We start from the raw sequence: 20,418 nt of genomic DNA, 5'->3' as shown, positions 1-20,418 counted from the left end.
CACTATCCTGGGATCCCACATTCTTACCAGGGTCCCCCAAGCCAGCAGTGCATGGGCAAGATCAGGGTCACCACATAGGAAACATTTCACATTTTCAAAGGTAACGAATACTGTAAAATCTGTGCCATCTATGTGATGCTTTAAAACGTAATTCAAGGGCTGTTCAGGGGTATTTAGAACCAAATGAATCTGGTACTGTAACGACATAACATGCCCCACATTTGGGTTCTTGCACACTAATGGAATCATCCTAAGAGCAGGAAATACCTTCACATCAAGAGAGATCAGACACTGGTGTCTCACTGTGAAGGAAGGGGGGACACTGGTACTTTAGTAGCAGGAGTAAACCAGGGAAAAATTTGAATAAAAGCCTCCTTGACTCAGAGTCTCTCCTTTACTAAACGATCTACTCTTGGGCCAGGAAAATTAGTGTAGATTTGCTCATTCGAGAGGCAGATTTTATATTAGCACAGGCAATAATCTTAACTACACTCAGCAACACATCCTGCACAGTGTAGGAGACAGGAAGTATACACTGAATCCCATGCTTGTGGATTAATCTGCTAAACCCCTCTGAGGCGGAGAACCACACCAACTCCTGCAAGGAAAAGGAAATGGGGGACCAATAACACCCCTAAGGTAAAGAAACAGCAAGTAACAAACCAAACCATACACAGCCTAACAGAAATCTGGCTAGTGCATAGAGCACATAACAAACTCAGCCTCACTCTCAGAAGCTTCCACAATCCCAAGAGAGAGAGAGAGAATCCATCTCTCTTTCCTGTTTTGTAATAATGAGGACTGGAGAGATCCATGAGAACATAAGAATGCCCATCCTAGGTCAGACCCGTGGTCCATCTAGCCCAGAATCCTTTCTTCTGATAGTGACCAGTGCCAGATGCTTCAGAGGGAATGAATAGAATAGAGTAATTTTCGAGTCATCCATCCCACATCTTCCAGTCCCAGCTTCTGGCAGTTGGAGGTTTAGGGACACCCAGAGGATGGGATTGCATCCCTGACCATCTTGACTAATAGCCACTGATAGATGACATTATCTAATTTTTTTTTTACCCCAGTTTTACTTCTGGCCTTCGCATTATCTGGCAACGAGCTCCACAGGTTGACTGTACATTGGGTAAAGAAGTACTTCCTTATGTTTGTTTTAAACCTGCTGCCTATTAATTTCATTGGGTGACCCCTGGCTCTTGTGTTATGTGAAGGGATAAATAACACTTCCCTTTTCCCTTTCTGTACACCATTCATGACTTTATTATAGTCCTCTGTTGTATCCCCCTTTAGTCATCTCTTTTCCAGACGTTGTGCAAACTTTGCCATTACGTCAGCTATGCTTCAGTCATCAGGTACAGAAGCTGTTTTAAGCGAGAGGTTACATACCACAATTAGTACTTCTGCAATTTCATATTTGAGTTCCTTCAGAACTCTTGGGTGAATACCATCTGGTCCTGGTGACTTCTTATTGTCACCTAACAATATTCTCCCTCTCATCCTCTGCAGTAAAGACTGATGGAAAGAATTCATTTAGCTTCTCTGCAATAGCCTTGTCTTCCTTGAGTGCTCCTTTAGCACCTTGATTGGCTAGTGCCTCACTGATTGTTTGGCAGGTTCCTGCTTCTGATGTACTTAAAACAATTTTGCTGTTATTTTTTGAGTCCTTTGCTACTTGCTTTTCAAATTCTTTTGTGGCATGCCTAATTATACTTGACCTTTCAGAGTTTATGCTCCTTTCTGTTTTCCTTAGTAGGATTTGACTTCCAATTTTCAAATTATGTCTTTTTGCCTCTATCTGCTTCTTTTACTTTGTTGTTTATCCATGGTGGCATTTTTTTGGTCCTCTGACAGTTTTTTTTATTTGTTATATACATTTAGTTGGAGCCTCTATTATGGTGTTTCTAAATGGTTTCCATGCACCTTGCAGGTATTTCACTCATGTGACTGTTCCCTTTAATTTCCATTTAACTAGCTTACCTTCAACTACACAGAAGAGGGGATCTATCTTCCCCCCTACAAGGATATTAAATTAAATTACATTATGGTTGCTATTACTTAGCCATTCAGCTATATTGCCTTCTTGGACCAGATCCTGTGCTCAACTTAGGACTAAATCAAGAATTGCCTCTCCCCTTGTGGGTTCAAGGACTAGCTGCTCTAAAAGCAGTGTTAATGGTGTCTAGAAATCCATATTTTCTATTAAAGACAGGCCTGAACTAAAACTCCACATTTGAATAACCCCAAAACTCTGGGGTGTTCAAAATATGAATCTGGATTCAGATCCAAAGTTTGTAGCCTGGGACTTTGTATTTTGTTAATAAAGGGGACGGCTTTGACTGTGAATTTGTACATTCTAAAAGTTTCACTGCCATATTTTCAAAATAAAATATTTTAACCAAGATATGTACTTGTTTGTTTTTATTTCCTCTTATTAAAACATTACCTATATAAAAATGAATTTTTGTTACTATGAGTCCCAAACCCTGGCAGCTTAATGTCAAATTGTTGTAATGTATTAATTTTCTCATTTGGATATCTGGGTTTTCCCTTTTTTCCTGTTTTCAGAGGTTTTACATTTGGATAGAATTAAAACCATTGATTTTTAAATGCTCCTATAACATTTATACTCAGACTAATGGTGTAACCCTTGGAGTTTTTAATGTCATTCCAACTGTTATTTGAAAAATAAAAATTGTTTTTGATTTTTCATCTGTTCAAGTGGTATGAATGTTTATAGCTATCAGTTCGTAGTCTACTGTTTTTCACAGTAAAAGGGCATTGATTTTACAAGATAAAAAAACTTCACAACCAAATCAGCTATTTTGTATCCTTTAGCAAAAGGATATAGAAGCCCTGTACTTTTTACACCTTGCACAACGCATTTCTTCTTTCTAAATTTGCCTGTCTTTCTTTTCCCCTCTGTGCAATTGTCTGACAGTACTACATGTTGTCAAACGGATTTTAAAAATATATTTGGCTAACATTATTTAAAATCATATTTTCTCTTTCAGTTTGTACATTCTGGTCCTAACAGTTTCCTTATTTGGCTGAGATTAACATTTTTTCCACACTCATCGGTATGTGATGTTGTCTTTCTGTCATTTTTAATTGTTATGCCTGGTTTTCCTTTTAGAAGGTAGATTGTTAAAATTAAGGGGCAGGAGGTTTCTTTCCATGTAATTCTGAGATCCTTTAATGCAGAGGCATATTTTGCTTTTGTGAATTGCTTCCCCCCCCCCCCCCCCGGCCCTTTCTTCATTACAGACTACTCTGGGAAGAGCCTTTTTTAACCCAAAAAAAAAAAAAAAAAAAGGCCACGCTTGACTGATAATGCATTGCTTTGGATGGTGAAACATTATGAAAGTTTAATTTTTAATTAAATCTGAAATACCAATTATAACTGAAAGAGATTTTAACCTGTTTCTTTTCAGACTGCCTGAAGTTACATTTTAGATGCTGAAATCACTGCACCTTAAAAACAAAAAGATTAAGCTGCACTGCATTCCTGTAAGTAAAAGCTTTTCCGGTACCTTTTGTCAGTATTTCTCTGAAACAGTGCACACAATAAAAGTGTTAGCACAGTAACTGGACATGGATAAAGGTCAGAGTGCCCTTGGATGGGATTTACAAGTTTAAATGACATTTATTTATTTTTTTAAAGGAAGTTGTGCTGGATCTTTGCCAGGTTTTATGTCAGACCCCAAATTGCCAATTCTTTCCACTGGCTGTTTCGAATTTTATTAGGAATGGTGTGTAGCTTTGTCCCAATTGACATACATTTCCTGTCATCCTGTCACCAAGGATTCCTGCACTTTGGTGCAGGGATAATGGAAAGTAGCAGAAGATTCCTGATAGCATCAGAAATATAATTCATTCTCCTTTGTGATGTCATAGGACATTTTTGTCCTTTGTTATAAGAAAAATCAAAAGAAAGAGAAAGTTTCTGGTGACATCACAACAGGAGTCATCTGCCTGAGGACATTGGATGTGATCAGAAATGCATAATTCTTCTGTGTGTGTGTGTGTATGTGTGTTTCCTCTTGTGCTAGGAAACAGTCAAAATAGCATATCTTATGTTTTCGAACGAGAGATGAGGCTGTCTCTAAGAGCCCCATTAGTCCATAAATGCATGTCAGAGTCTACATCCATTCTGGTCTATTCTTATTTAGAAGCTGCTTTGTCAATGTACTCGAGAGAACAATTAATACTTGGGATTTCAGTGCATGAATAACAGGCAAGTGAATGACCAGACAGTGTAAAAGATTCAGATGCTCCGAGTTTAAAAATAATAAAGAAACAAAACAAAATCTTAAAGATGATAGGGGAAAAGGGATTTTAGTTGGGCAATAAAAGGTTGTGAAATACTACAAAGCAAAGTCAATCTGTTTTCTCATTTAAGATCAAAATGTAAGTTTGGTAATGAAATCCAGAAGTTTATGAATTCTTCCCAAGTGATATCTTTGTTTTATAGCACAAAGTGTTTCAGTGTTTTAACTGTTACATAAGGGGGTTTTCACCCCCTTTCAACACTAATGAATTTACTTTGGAGACTAGCTGAAGGGTACAGCATACTGCGGGTACATAATACCCCTTCCAGGAATGGAATGCCAGGCATGAGTCAGTGAGGCAGATTGTGCCATTCTGGCACTAATCCATTGCGTTTTTACATTACTGGCAGGGGCATGCCATTGTGTTGTTAAATACTGTGCATTAACTGCAGACTGTGGCCAGTGAGTTGGGTTTAAAATGTTCTGCTCATAGTTCTTAACTTCCTACCACAAGCAGTATCCCTGGCCACCATGGTCATCACTGTAACTCTGAGCCTATGACCTAGGTTTAAGGTACTAGTAGATTTAGTGGTACCAATGATATAACATTTTGTGCGGGGCGGAGAGGATGGGTTGGGGGGAAAGACTTTGAAATGTATGAACACTGAATCTAAAAGCCCTTTTGTAATTCCCTGTATATTATAAAATAATAATCAGGAGAATTTTGCTTCGAATGCATTAGACATTTTCTTTCCAAAATTTAATAGATCTAAGAGTGAATTAAGGCCGGTTCTTTGGATCTTTGGGATACAGGTGGTCACAGGGTCCTTGATGGAGCAGTGTGGCGAAATACTATTTAGCAGTATATGGCTCTGATGATTGACTGCCAGCTGGGCTGGGCGATATCACTTGGTAAGCAGATCAGAGACTCAGTGGTTGAGGAAAACAACTTTAAATGTAAATGTGGAACAGACCTGCAAAAACAGAACATTAATATCTTCATTTTAATGATGGGGAAACTGAGGCACAAAGGTTAAATGACTTGCTCCAGGTCACAGAGCGAATCAGTCCTAGAGTTGGGAATGGGACACAGGATCCTGACTCAGCACAATTCCATCCTTCCTTGTGCTCTATCAAACCATCATAGCTGGACCTCTGCTTTATGGCATGCATTATCTTATCTCCAACTTACTTCCATCATTCATTTTTCAAAAGTATCTTGCCTGTAAACTCCTAAATGCTCCTAGGTTCTGTAGCCTCAGCATACAGCCCCACCTCTGAAATATACCAGGATCATTGTACTTTATGATTCTTATGCTGTGAGGAGCATGGTGGAAGGATTTTTATGGATGGGCATGCAAATCGTAATAATGAAATCTGGATATTGCTGTTACATTTGAGTGTCCATGTAGTCAGTAACACAAAACAGTTATAATGCATGGTGATTAGCCATAGAAGAAAAGATGCTTTGAAGTCTTGCGTTGTTTCTTACTGAGGTTCATTGTGAACAGTGCCTGCTAATTTCTGAGATCTGGGATGAGATTAATCCCAGAAAATGGCTTTCCTGTAAATAGAGAACTACCTATTTTTAAAAAAAAATAAATTTGGAGTCTGGAGAGATCATTCCCAGGCTGTGATGTCCCTACATCATCTGATTGTTCAGAATGTAAGCCATCTCCTCAGCTGGTGCAAATCATATATGCTGTTGACTTCCATGGAGTTTATGCCCATTTATGCAGCTGAGGATCTGCCTGATAGTCACCTGAAAAAGGGGCTTTCTAAAGGTAGTGCGACATGCTATTCAGAGGAGGTGACTGTGTGATTGAGCCTGCAATGTGCTGAGCACTCTGGGTCCAATCCAGCAATGTATTTAAGTGTATACTTATCGTTGTACATTTATTCACTGAAGTCAGAGGGATTACTCCCATACTTAATGTTAAGCACATGCTTAACTACTTTAGTGTATCAGGGCTAGCACCTAGTAGGATCAAGCCCTTTATGCAGAATAATCTCTGCTCCAGGTGAGTATTTGCTTTCCTTTAACATGAACAATAATCAGAGTCAGATCTTTGCACAAGGGAAAGATACTATACATATAAGCTAAAATTGTCCAAAACATATACGGGTGTGGGATAAATTTTCAAAGCAGTGTCTAGGAATTTAACCATGTTTCCCTTATCTAAGACTTATAAGAATTGCATATAGTAGGTACATTTTTAATGTATGTGCTGCCTTGAAAAAATTCAGCTAATATGTAGCCTAGTGGTCTGAGTACAGGATTAATAGCCAAGAGATCCTGTATTCTTTTCCTGATTCAGACACGCATGGCATTGAGCAAGTCACTTAACCTCTCTGGACCTCACTTTTCATATCTATTTTAAAGTGTGGCTAATACTGACATACCTATGTGAACATTATTTAGTTAGTGTCTGTGAAGCTCTTGGAAGTGCTAAGTATTGTTATTATTAACAAACACCTTGTGTGCACAAAACACCTGGGGTGGAGATACAGTCACTCACTGGGATGATCTTTCATAACTCACTTGTGCGTTTGTTTTGTTCCATCACTCAAAGGTATCAAGGCCAATTGTAATTTGCAAAAGTACCATATCACTCTCCTCACTGAGTATTTTTATTGCAAACATTCTTTCTTTATTTGTCTGTCTCCATACTTTCCTCCATGCTGCATTAACCTTGCTTACCAAACTTTATCCCCTCCTCTGCACTATACAGTAGAAACATTTGCATAGCCTCCAAATTACAAAGAACAAATTCATTTTGTCTACTAATTATGTTTGCTGATGATGTATGAAACAGACAGAAGACTGTTTGAATTTTCATAAGTTCAATTGAGTTTGCAGGCATAAGGAAACGACCTGGCAGAACCCAAGCCAATGTGACATGGAATGCAGGCATCCCAGAGTGCATGCTGCATGTGTAGCGTCAAGATGTCAGGGCTAAGAAGGGCCTCTTCCATCAGAGGAGTGCTTTTAACAGAAGGAAATATTTTGAATCAACAAACAGTCCACCCTAACGTATCCTTCAGGTTCTCCTTTACAGTACATTGAACATCATAGCGCTTGGGGGACATGGGCATCTGCTCACCAATATTGTAACTTACTGTTTTAACCAGAGTTGCAAGTCTGAGACAAGTTTTGTTTTCCCCAGCAGTTCTCTAACTCCTATTCCTCTCATCAGCTCCAACACTGCTCACAGAGTGATGGCAAGCTAAGCTCTTTTTGCCAGAAAATTTGTGATAGAAAGGGGTCTGCTGGAGAAGACGTTTGGATACAAAAATTGTTTGCGATTCTGTCTGCCCCAAATAGAACTCAATGTCTTGGGGCTGTCACTGAAGAATTGTATTAGCACTAACAAAAGGAATTAATTTTGCCTTCTCTTTCTCCCACAATGAGGCATCAATCCAGAAACTCCTGGGGATAAATTCTACCCTGATTTTTATTCCTGCAACCCCATCAAAGTTAATGCTGTGGTATAGATGTAAGTCAAGGCAAAATTTGCCTCCAGCATTGGATTGGCTGAGAAGGTAGAAGTGTTTTGCTGCAGCATCTGACCTGGGGTACAGTTTCAAAAGTGTATAAGTGACTTAAGAGTCCAGGTGCCATTGGATTTCAATTTAGTCTCCTAAGTATTTGGCACTTTGGAAAATGGGACTCAGGCTTACTCACTTATGCTCTTTTGAAAATTTTATCCTTGGTCAGTTATATTGTCAGCAAGGCCCCTTGAAGGTAAAGGACCGATACTCTGTGTGGTGCTGACAACTTCTTAACCCTGTTTTTGAGACAAAGATGGGGAGGGTGTTAGTGTAGATATTTTGGGTCCAGATTTGTCGATGATGATGATCCGCACAGTTTCACTGAATTTGGTGGAGTTACACTGATTTACGCCACTGGGATATCTGGTCCTTAAACTTCAGATGAAATGAGAAAATCCAAGTTACTTGTTTGTTCCTTAAAAAATCACCTTATTTTAGGTCTTTTGACATGGGACATGGTCACAGTTTAAAGGTGAAAATACAGCGGATGATCGAAAGAATAAATATGCAGCGGGGTTTATGGTAATCCTTTTCTACAGAAAGAAAATTTCTCAGGAGATTATGCAACTTCGGGTTGACTCTTTGTTGTCTTTGAATCTCCAGCTAAACATCCTCAAAAGAACAATAGTGAGACCATTTTGGGTACAATAGCCTTGGAACTCTGATAACGCAGTAGATATTTTTGTTTGCTCTCAGGTTGGCTTTAATCAGACCATCTGCAAGTCAACTGATAGCAGTTAGGACTGAACGTTATTTATGTCCATTTATGTTCACTTTTTGTTTTAGATATCTGGCGTTCCTTTCTAAGGCTGTACTTAAAATGCAGGCTGGAGCACTCACAGTTTAGAAAGTATATTGTAGCATGCAGCTTTTGTTTTAGCGGTGTGTTTGCTACATTAGGTAGAGAGAGGAAAATAGCTCTCTAGTGTACAGTTGCTCTATTAGGCGTAGGGATATTGGTCGTGATTCATTCATTTTAGAAGGTGCAGGGATTTCAGTGTCGATTTCCTGAGCAGTATTGCTTTAATAAGTTATAAAATACTGTAACATTTCAACACTTAGAGGCTACAGTGAAACGAGACAATCTTTCACTCCACTTATCAAAGCATTTGCTGGTCTCACTTCAAGAGAGATGAAAGACTAAAGAATATTGAGCAAGGAAAGTTAATCTATAGCCAGAGATGCCATTAGATAAGAATTTACAAAAAGAAAAGAGTTGACACAAACATGCTGGCTTTTGCCAGCCCTTGCTATAAATGTATTTCTTCTTCTCAACACATAGAGCCAAATTCTGCAGCTAGACTAGTGTAAATCAGGAGTGAATCCACTGAAAGCAGTATGATTATTCTGGATTTACATTGTTGCCAGCATTTGGCAGAATAGACTGGAGATAGTTAAATAAATCCCTGGAAATGTCAAAGCCTCAGATATGTGAGATGCATGAACCTTCTATGCAGGATCCTCCTCTGGTGTAGGTCTGACTCACCCCAGTACATGATCTGGTCTTCTGTGTCTGTATCTCTTCCATCACCACCACCCATCCTTAGATAACATCACCTCTGGGACAGATTTTTATCTCAGTTACACCAATGTAAATCCATCAATCTCAGTAATTTACACTGGTGCAGTGAGGATCAGAATGTTACCCTCTCCCTTTTCCTAAGAGTTCTCTGGGGAGTTCAACCATTGACACATTAGCAGTTCTGGTGCCAACACAAACTCTGCCTAGTCTTGTGAGCTCTGACAGGAAATGTTCTCATTGAACGTGTCTTTAAGAAGTGCTGTATTTTCTAATGACAGAAGAAGTCTGCTTCCAGAATACTTTGTGCTCATCCCAGAGCTCCCCATATCCTCCATTTAAATGGAGCAACTTCTTCCTCCCAACCTGTTGCTTCTGCAGCTCTGCCCATCACTGAGCCTGCTGGAGGTGCCAGTGGGGAAGCACAAATGGAAATGGAAAGCACTTGGCAGGCTGTTAAAGGCCTTTGGAACAGGGTCTGGCTTTGCAAGATGTTTTCAATATCAGTAATATTGATGGCATCCCTGAATCAGAAACTGCATCAACAAATCTTTTGAACCAATTGGTATCCATGGTTGGCTTTTTTTTTTTAAAGAGGCCTATAACATATTGTTAAGCATCTCATTCCAGTTCCACATACTGTTCTCATGGAAATTTTGAATAATGAAAGCCTTTTATAAGGTGGAAGTAGCTTATCTAATCTCTTTAAGACTGGCAAGAAGTAATCAGGAGTCCTGTGACTCTTAGCAGCAGCACATTTTCAGGGAATTAGGCATGTATTTCCCAGCAGCAATGATGGGAATTTTGTGCCAAATTACTGCAAACCCTTGCTGAAAATGAGCCCTCTTAGGTCATGATCCTGCAGCTCTGGCTCATTTGTGTAGGCTTCACTGGACTCATTAATGAGAATAAAGGCTGCAGGAGCAAGCCCTGAATGTAAGAAGTGCCAGTACCATTTTCATAATGTGTGGCAGGCAGCTTCCCTGTGGCTTTGGGAAAAATAGAAATGGAAGAAGATCAGTTTCCCATTTGGTCCATTTTCCTAGTAGCGCTAGCGTGCACTCCCTGTTTCATTATCTGCTTAGTAGAGCTTCTGGTGTTATTTACCAAGAATACAATCTTTTGTTTTCACTCTCATTCTTTCTCTAAAAAATGCTAATAGTCACCCCCCTGTGGAGCTTTTGAGAAATTTCTCCTCCCGCTACTGTTGTGCTGTGCCTTCCATGTGGGAGTCGAGGCTGGAGGATGTCTGTGGAATGGGCTTGTTTTCATTTGAACTGTCACTGCTCAGAGTCTGCCATCCCCAAACCCGTGCCAGAGGCAGACTAGGAAGTGAGCCTTGGATCCTTGGGTTCTGGGACCCAACTTCCTAGAGGATCTACGTGAAAAATTATACAGAATAACAGGGGGCAGCAGAGCACACAGTTGGTTGAAGACAAACAGCTGCCTGCTGGAGTGGGCTCTAGGAAGAGTAAAGGACTTGTGCATGGGAGGAAGAAAAAGAGTTCAACCTAGGTTTACAGGAGGGAAATGAGCTGGGAGAAGTGATTGTCTTCGAGGGAAAAGGAGGAAAGAAGCCTGAACTGTTTTTGGCAGAGAGCCAATGTCTGGGAGAATCTGGACCCTATTTGGAATTAGACCACTCCTGCCTAGAGAGTAGAGTAGTGCAAAGGTTCCCAAACTACTTCTTCTTCTTCTTCTTCAGATAATCTGGGAAACCATTCCCTTCATATATATAATGCTTACATAAGCATATATAAACCTGGGAAACTGATGAGGGATAATTGTCACAGCAGATCAGGAAGAATAATTATGGGAGAAGAAAGACCCACTGAAATACATTATTTTGCTAGTCCTCTTAGCTGTAAATAATCATGCCTTCACAGTTAAATCATGTAAACTGAGACTGTATAGAAATGACATCAAAACATGATTTTTTGGCAAAGAGGTTCTCTTTGTTTGGAAACCCTATATAATGACACTGGTATGGGAACATAGTTGGGGAATGAATCTGCTGCGTCCCTCCAGGTACAGTGAAGGAGAGACATCATCATCATCACATCAAAGGATGCTAATGTATCTATTCTTTCTGTATTCTATATAGTGCTGTACTAATTTCTGATTGATAATCTTTGATTAAATAATTCCAGTTGAACCTATATGACAGTCTTGAGTTGTAATTAACTTAGACACGCAACGATATAGTTGATTCATAGATTCAAAGGCCAGAAGAAACCATTGTGATCATCTAGTCTGTATGTTATGAGTAGTCCTGAACCAAATCCTTGCTTCCAGCCACTCCCTGAACTTCAGGAGATTTCAGAGTCTGAACTGGGTCCAAATTTCATAATGGACTGTTATCTCTATAATGGGCCAAACCAAAACCACAGATATGAAAATTGGTGGGGAATGGGAAGGTTTGAAACCAAGATCCAGCTCTGCATTGTTTGGCTTACTCTCATCTCAAAGTCATGTTTAGAACCACTTCTCACTCTTTCAATATTTCCATTAACTAAATTATGCTGGTGTCTCTCAGTGGGAGCTAACGTTCTACAGATATTTCATTGGGCAGGATTTCTTGCTAGTAAGTAGATTAAGACACAGAAAACACATTCTTACCATTGCAGTCAGTAGCATCTGGGAGAATTTCAACGCTGTATGGTAAATTATACTTTTTGTTAGTATAACAGCAGCTAAAACACCTTTTAAATTCCCCTCTAGAATTTACATTTCAGCAACTCAGGAAATCTGAGATTGCCTAAGTATGCTATTGGTGAGACGTATTATTTATGGCCCTGTTTTGTCAGATTCTCATGGCCACAGCTCTCTATATGATTATTATATTTAATTATATTTTAGATACATTTTAATTTTGGAGCATATCTAGATGGACTTGGGGTATGGCAGTGACTCTGTTGCCTTCCCCTCTTCCTTCCACATGCACGAGCTAGCACCATGAGAGCAGTGTTGAGGGAGTTCGTGACAGCTGTAGCAACTGGTATAACTGAGCAGATTCTCCACGGTGTTGTCACTTCTTGAACAGAACTCCAATGCCACTGGATCTAGGGTACTGACTGTACTTTCTTTTGTGCTGTCAACCTCAAGGTAAAGGAGGAAATGCAGGCGTTTCCTGAGTTGACGTAGAGGAAAGGAATCTACAGGGTAAAGATAAATATTTGATGTCCTTTTATAGATTTCAAAGGGAATACTTCTTGGAACAATTACATTTGCCCTTTAACTATAAAAAGGTGATGTATAGATAACTCTATGTGTGTTTTTGCCCAGGAGAAGAGCTCCTAGGATGATCAGGGGAATGGAGGGGCTATCTTATGAGAGGAGACTGGAAGAGCTTTGCTCGTTTAGTCTTGCCAAAAGAAGGCTGAGAGGAGATATGCTTGATCTCTATAAATACATTAGGGCAGTAAATACCAGGAAAGATGAAGCGCTATTTAAGCTAAAGGACAATGCTGGCAGAAGAACAAATGGATATAAACTGGCTGTCAAGGTTCCTCCCCGACTCTGAACTCTAGGGTACAGATGTGGGGACCTGCATGAAAAACCTCCTAAGCTTATCTTTACCAGCTTAGGTCAAAACTTCCCCAAGGTACAAAATATTCCACCCGTTGTCCTTGGACTGGCCGCTACCACCACCAAACTAATACTGGTTACTGGGAAAGAGCTGTTTGGACACGTCCTTCCCCCCAAAATACTTCCCAAAACCTTGCACCCCACTTCCTGGACAAAGTTTGGTAAAAAGCCTCACCAATTTGCCTAGGTGACTACAGACCCAGACCCTTGGATCTTAAGAACAATGAACAATCCTCCCAACACTTGCACTCCCCCTTTCCTGGGAAATGTTGGATAAAAAGCCTCACCAATTTGCATAGGTGACCACCGACCCAAACCCTTGGATCTGAGAACAATGAAAAAGCATTCAGTTTTCTTACAAGAAGACTTTTAATAAAAATAGAAGTAAATAGCAATAAAGAAATCCCCCCTGTAAAATCAGGATGGTAGATATCTTACAGGGTAATTAGATTCAAAAACATAGAGAACCCCTCTAGGCAAAACTTTAAGTTACAAAAAAGATACACAGACAGAAATAGTTATTCTATTCAGCACAATTCTTTTCTCTGCCATTTAAAGAAATCATAATCTAACACATACCTAGCTAGATTACTTACTAAAAGTTCTAAGACTCCATTCCTGGTCTATCCCCGGTAAAGACCAGCATATAGACAGACACACAGACCCTTTGTTTCTCTCCCTCCTCCCAGCTTTTGAAAGTATCTTGTCTCCTCATTGGTCATTTTGGTCAGGTGCCAGCGAGGTTACCTTTAGCTTCTTAACCCTTTACAGGTGAGAGGAGCTTTCCCCTGGCCAGGAGGGATTTCAAAGGGGTTTACCCTTCCCTTTATATTTATGACACTGGCCATGAACAAATTCAGGCTGGACATTAGAAGGAGGTTTCTAACTATCAGAGGGGTGAGGTTCTGGAACAGCCTCCCTATAGGAGTTGTGGGGGAATAAAATATAATTAGTTTTAAGAGAGAGATGGAAAAATGTATGAGTGTGATTGTATAATGGGATTGCTTGTGATGGTAGGGGGCAGGCTTGAACAATCCTGGGGTTCACTCTTGGTTTATGTCATATGTTTCTAAAGTTCATGCTTCAGGGTTTCAGCTGGCCACTGGCAGGGATCAAGCTAGGATATTTTTTCCCATCATTTTCTGGGAGGTTTTTATCTTCTTCCTCTAAAGATCAGGGACAGCCATTGTTGAAGATGGGACTCTGCGTGGGGTGGCACCGAGCAGTCTTTCTTTCACCAATGCCCACGGTTGCTGACCTTGCCACACACATTCACCAAGTACATCGGGATCCTAGATGCCAGTTAGAAGAGGCTTTAGTCGTGGGAACCTGTGGAACACATCCATGCCCCAGACCTCCTGTGGACCTTCCACTGGGCCTGCCCTGAGAAACCTGGCCCAATGGCTCTTTAGAGATTGCTGTCAGGGGCCAGTCCAGCTAGGACCAGCTGCTGGCCTGCTCCCTGACTAACTTCACTGCTAGGCAACCAGTGAGCCCAGATGCACTCCCTTGGAACTGACAGAGTAGTTACAGCACATGACTGGCTGATGGTTTAGTAGCCCCTCTTATAAGTCTGGCACCAAGAGCAGATCAGCAGCTGGTCAACACGTATCATGCACATAGCTGCACTTGCCCTGCTCTTGTTTCCAGTTCCTGCTCCTGCCCTGATCCAGCATGCTTCCAGTTCCTGCTACTGCTCTATGTCCAGCCTGTTCTGTGTTCAGCCTTGATTCCAAACCTGCTCCAGCCCCAGCCCCTGCCCCTGTTCTCCTGGGCTTCTGGCTTCAATCCTCTGCTCCACCTGTGGCTTATGACTCTGGGTTATCCTCTGGCTCTGGCATTCAGCTTCTGTCCCTCCAGTACTGACCCTGAGCTCGTTCCTGAACTTTGCCCCCGTGGACCCTGAGTAGTATGCTGAACTCTCGTTTCAGTCACTAGGCCTGACTGCCCTTGTCCTGGTTGGTCACATCACCATATATGGGGTTCAGGAGGAATTTTCCCCCAGGTCAAACTTACAGTGGCCTTGAGGTGGAGGGGTTACCTTTCTCTGCAGCATGTGAGGGCAAGTCCCTTGCCAGAATTATCTGGGTATATCTCACTTTATCATTTTCCTGCCATTTCAGGGGTCTTGAGCAGTGGTGCACCTCAGTCCCTTCCTTTCTCTGCCTGTGAAATATAATAGTCTAGTCTCCTGTGAGCCATAATACTTTGGTCTCATTTTGGTTGTTGGGTTTAGTGTGCAGATGCTGGGTGGTGTCAGAGGCCTGGGATATACAGGTCAGAATAGATGATTTAGTGGTCCCTCCTGGCCCAAGCTCTGTGACTCTATCAACTAATTTTTGTTTTTTAGGGTGCATAAGACTATTTTTCTTATAAAGCATGGCCCCCTTCTTTGTCTTTCCACTTTATGAGTCTCCTGTGTTCCCTGGTCTGATTTAATCTTTCCAGCAAAACAATCCTCTCTTCTTGGGAAGTGACAAGGCACTAGTCAATTTTATCTGCATTTTAAACACACTGGTCCTGTACTAGCTCTGTGGCTCTGCTTTGACTCCCATTCAAATCAGTGGTAAAACTTTTCTCTTTCTATAGTTGATGCAGTCCAATCCCCAGATCAGCTCTGCTCTGGTACTTCCATGGAGGGCAGGTCTGCAAGCCCTCTTCATGCACTGAGGTTTTTGGATGTTGAGGGCTTGTGGATTGGGCCCATGGTCTGTATTTGGTTAAGTTTAGTGAAATAAACAGAGCACATTCTGGACAATTCAAACTCTCAATTTATTAGCCTAATGTCAACTCACCTGGTGTGTGTATTTAAAGCTAAATTCTACCACCAATTTGGCGGGACTAAATGGGAGATGGTGGAAATGTGTTAAGGATATATGGTTTTGTTATATTTGTGTGAGTAAAGCCCCCACTAACTACAGTAGGAATTTTACCTGCTTGTATATTTGAAGGTTTGGATCCTGCATTTCTTCCCACTCGTATAAAGCTGAGACCATTGTTTCTAATTCATTTCCAATATGGGGTATAAGCTTAAGCCACAAAGCATTCTCAGAAACCTGTTTGTAAGCAGTTCTAGGTTATAGTATGTCTTTGATTGGGTGGAAGGGAGCAGAAACAGAAAAAAGAAAACAAACAAAAATTCTAACCCAAACCTAACTTAATAAAAATTACAGGAATTGGTGTTGCATATAATTGCTTCCTCCATGGCTCTTGTGTTATGTTTGTTCAATTTACCAGTCCAAACAAGATTTTGCTCCTCTCTGCCCTGCAGATCTGTACTGGTATAGAGGAAAATAAATTGTTTTTCTTTATTTCTGCTTCATACATCATACCCACAAACCCAGTGATGTTGTCGAGGAAGGAGGGGGAGGAATTTTTGGGAAATAGGTATGTATGTATATACGTAGGCACAGTAACTGTTGAGTGTAGCTCTTGCTGCAGGACCAAAAATAAGTAAAGACCTTTTAGTTTGGCTTATCTTAAATCTCTGTTAAAATGGAATCACCTTGGGTGATGAGCCAGCAAACTGTGTAAGTAGAAGTGCATGGCAAATCTATATACACAGTAGATCAGAGCAGACAGAGGGAGAAGGGGCCTGTTAGGTCACCTGGAAGGACTGATGGGTTGCCCCAGGTTTAAACTCCTGGAGACAGAAAGAGTGGAGGATCTTCAGCTCTGGAATTTGCTCCTTGTTGTGGTCCTACAACAGCCAAAACTTATGCTCTTTACAAAACAATGAAAGATGCATCTCTGTCTCAATTTCTAACGTACCCAACATTCTTGTATCTAGGTGCCATGTATATACATAAAGGTCATATCTCATTCTCACTACCCCTCCTCTGGGACTAAAGTGGAAACATTTAGGTGGTCACCTGGCTTTTTGCTGACCTGATGTGGTCCAATAGCAAACTGAGTTTTTGCTGTGAGTGATGGGGGGCAGGAAATGGCACAGAGCTGTCTATGTTGTGGATAGTTATTACTGGACATAGGTATTTCATTGCAATAAACACTGTTAGGTATTGTCTCATTGGGTACTCTCGAGACTTGTAAATAAATCAACCCTGCAGAGCATAGAATATCAGGGTTGGAAGGGACCTCAGGAGGTCATCTAGTCTAACCCCCTGCTCAAAGCAGGACCCATCCCCAACTTTTGCCCCAGATCCCTAAATGGCCCCCTCAAGGATTGAACTCACAACCCTAAATTTAGCAGGCCAATGCTCAAACCACTGAGCTATCCCTCCCCCCTAAGTATGGTTGTTCCTTACAGTATACTTTCCATAGCTAAATCCAGTGTAATTTTAGCTGTTAAAGTGGGCTTCTACCACTTCCTGGGGAGACTAGGAAAATAATTACAACATTTTCAGTCAACTGTAAAATTCAGTACTTGGTGTGGGTTCAGATTCCAAACCACCCCCAAATCTAGAGAAGCTTGGATGAAGCTGCCTTTATTTTGGACACTCTGTTTTCATCTGAGACACTATTCAAATGGGACTGGCTCCACACCCTTAATTCTTCATTGCTTTATTGTCATTCTCATCATTAAGCAATTCATCTTGGGGAAGTCCTGACTGTTCACAATAAGTAGGATCATCTTCTGACTTGGCAAATAGAGTCTCAGCATGGTCTATGGAGCAGCTGTTACTCATTTTATCTACATGATGGTGACCTGATCCTGGATTATTTTTTGGGTGATAAAGGAGATTTCACGTTTGTAAGCAACATTTACAATAGCTTTGTAGTATGCAGGCTTGTTGTAGCCATGTTGGTCCCAAGATATTAGAGATAAGATTAGAGATAAGGTGGATAACGTAGTATCTTTTATTGGACCAACTTCTGTTGGTGAGAGAGACAGGCTTTTGAGCTTACGCAGACTCTTCTTCAGATCTTTGTAGTAGGAATTAAAATCAAAACCTGGATCTGTACCCCCATGCAGAGGTGGATTAAGACTAATGGGGTCCAGATTCACTCCTACCAAAGGCCCTCCACACAACAAGTCAAATTTTCTGATGCTCCTGCTCCCAATGTCCATGGCAGATGCCAACATACTGCGGTGGGTGGGCCCTCACCCAATAGATCCTGCTTTAATTCAGCCTCTCTCACACAAACTTTGTGAAAATGCAGATCCAAACTTTGTAACTGTAGTCAGCAGTCTGTTGCTTAACTGTTTAATGCAAGTCAGGATTTAGAGAGCTAAAGAGAACTGCAAAGTCTGCCTGTTGAGCCGGTTCAGTAAGGAATGCCCCTTATTTTCATTACAGTCAGTCCCTTCTCCCCTCTACAAGGAGGGACACCATAGTGGCAGCTCTTATCTGTGCTGGGCCAAGCCATCTTCAGATATTGGTTATTAGACATTTGCTACCGTAGAGATGCAAATTCCTTTTAATAGTTGGTGCCTCATTCCTGTAGCTCTCTAACTCAGAAGAGATTCTCTGGATTTCTGATCCTCAGTCACTGAGCAAAGGCCACCAACCTTTGGGCCCTTGAGTTCAATTGCCATCCCGTGTGTCAGGCACTTGGTTTTACCTCATGGAAAGAATGTTCTTTCCGGGTGTGAGGAGTACTGTGGGACATTGTTTCTTTATTTCTGTCAGCTCATCGGATGGAATTATGTTCATCCAGTTTCTTTGGAAAAGTTATCTCGCTGTGTCCAGAATTTTCATACATTTTACTGGGATTCTGTTAACATTTTGGTATGGAATTCCCAACTTTTTACAATACTTAAATGATGGAAGCTTTGAATTAAGCTGAGCCCTAGTGCAGTGCTCTTGACTTGAAGGTAGAGATGAGTTTGAACTGCAGTTGGAATCCAAATTGGGACCCCCGTATTTCCAGGAGAAGGAAGAAATTCAGATCCAGCATTTGGATTTGGGTTCATCCATACTTTTTGCAGATCATTTATTATCCAGAGCTTCAGTCCAGTGTATGCCCATAAGGATCACAGTAGCAAAACATCTTGTACTGTCAGTAGCAAAACATCTTGTACTGTCAGATCTCACCCATGCAGAAGTGCATCTAACATGCTCCATCCCTTTCCCGTTAGAACTCACCACAGTATTTCATTTGAAACTTTTTTTGGGTCAAAAAATGGCCTTTTAAAAAACTAGATACATTTTTGGCAGAAATTTTCCTGGTTTTGAAATTTTATGATTTTTTTTGGGGGGGGAAATGACAATAACCAATTTTTAAAAAGTTTTTTTTACCATTCCCCCTTTTTTTCAGTCACAAAATGGGATGACAGGGAGGGAGAGAAGGAGAGGAAAAATAAACTAGAGAAAGGAAGGGGGGAAAACTGAACAAAAGTTTTCATTTTTTAAAATTTTTCAACGTTCACAAATTTTCAATAAAACAATGTTTTAAAAAAATCATAAAACATACTTACCATTTTCGAACAAGCTCCATTTTTGTTCATTTTGAGGACCTACGTGGATGTCCAAGCAGTGCCTACTGAAGGAACAATTTCAGGTTACATGGTGTACATGACTTCAGCGAGCTGATCAGATGCGCATTTTTCCTGTTTCTAAGGAACAGAGACAATAAGTGTGAAATGAAACATAACAGGGAGGCACAGGAGTTCAGATCTGAAGGTGGAATTTGCATTGGCTGCTCTTCAGACAGATGGTGAGAAACTTAAAACTATTCTCAGGTCCTGAGACCTTTAGTCCCCTCAGGTTAGTAAACATATCATAAAGAGTGAAACTAGAGAGTCAAATTCTTCAGAGTCTAATGATTCATACTCCCTAAGAAGTAGGAGCCATGGGAAAACTGCCTGAGTTTCACTGTGTTCTTGGATGCACTGGGATGTTTGTTTAGTGCAGTAGATTTGATAATCATCAGATAATCAATCACATGCTTGATACAGTAAAAATCCTCCCAATGTGGAACATAGTTATCGCAAGGTTTACATCCACTACAGGATGGCATGTCTCATTTATTGCTGTCATCTGGCAGCACAATGTACCAAAGAGTGGCCAAAGTCCGAAGCATTCTCCCTGCTGTTCTTTGATTTTAAGCGGCAAAAAGACAGAAAGCCAAGGAGCTCTTCCTCAGTAATTAAAGTGGGATATCTGTGGTTTATTATGCATTCTCTCTCTCTTTCTCAGGGCTTTAATCACAAAAGGACTGATCTTGAGAGATGCGACGCGCCTGTAGCACCCCTTGATTTCAATGGAGGTTGGGAGTGGTTTGCCCTTATGAGGATTAGGCCAAATTTCTAGTATATGCTACAATTCCTGGTGATGTGAACACAGCTGATTTGTTAGTTTTTTCCTTCTTTTAAAGTTGCATGTTTGAACACAAACATGCATAAGCCACCCTCTATCCTGGAGGGGTCAATTACAAGGGCGAGAAGAGAGTTCAGTCTCCATTGCTGATTCACTCCTTGGTACCAAAGAAGCCAGTTAATGATCACTATGGCGGTGATGATTTCTGTGATGCAGGCTCTTGGCCAGTAGGAACTGGACTGATTCATAAAAGTCATCTCAA

The 20,418-nt window shown here is 40.8% G+C and overlaps 1 protein-coding gene across 1 annotated transcript in view; it reads left to right on the top strand.

Moving 5' to 3' along the window:
- ZBTB20 (zinc finger and BTB domain containing 20) overlaps positions 1 to 20,418 on the top strand; it is a 608,278-nt gene that overhangs the window by 188,666 nt on the left and 399,194 nt on the right. The window contains exons 4-5 of the mRNA XM_084618031.1: positions 3,021 to 3,086; positions 3,441 to 3,516. The gene's annotated coding sequence lies outside the window, so the exon portion shown is untranslated. The remainder of the gene's footprint in view (positions 1 to 3,020; positions 3,087 to 3,440; positions 3,517 to 20,418) is intronic.

Source organism: Lepidochelys olivacea (assembly GCF_965140295.1).
Source record: "Lepidochelys olivacea isolate rLepOli2 genome assembly, chromosome: 1".
Classification (NCBI taxonomy): domain Eukaryota; kingdom Metazoa; phylum Chordata; order Testudines; family Cheloniidae; genus Lepidochelys; species Lepidochelys olivacea.
Note: the sequence above shows the minus strand (reverse complement) of the source record. Positions and strands in the feature narration are given on the sequence as shown.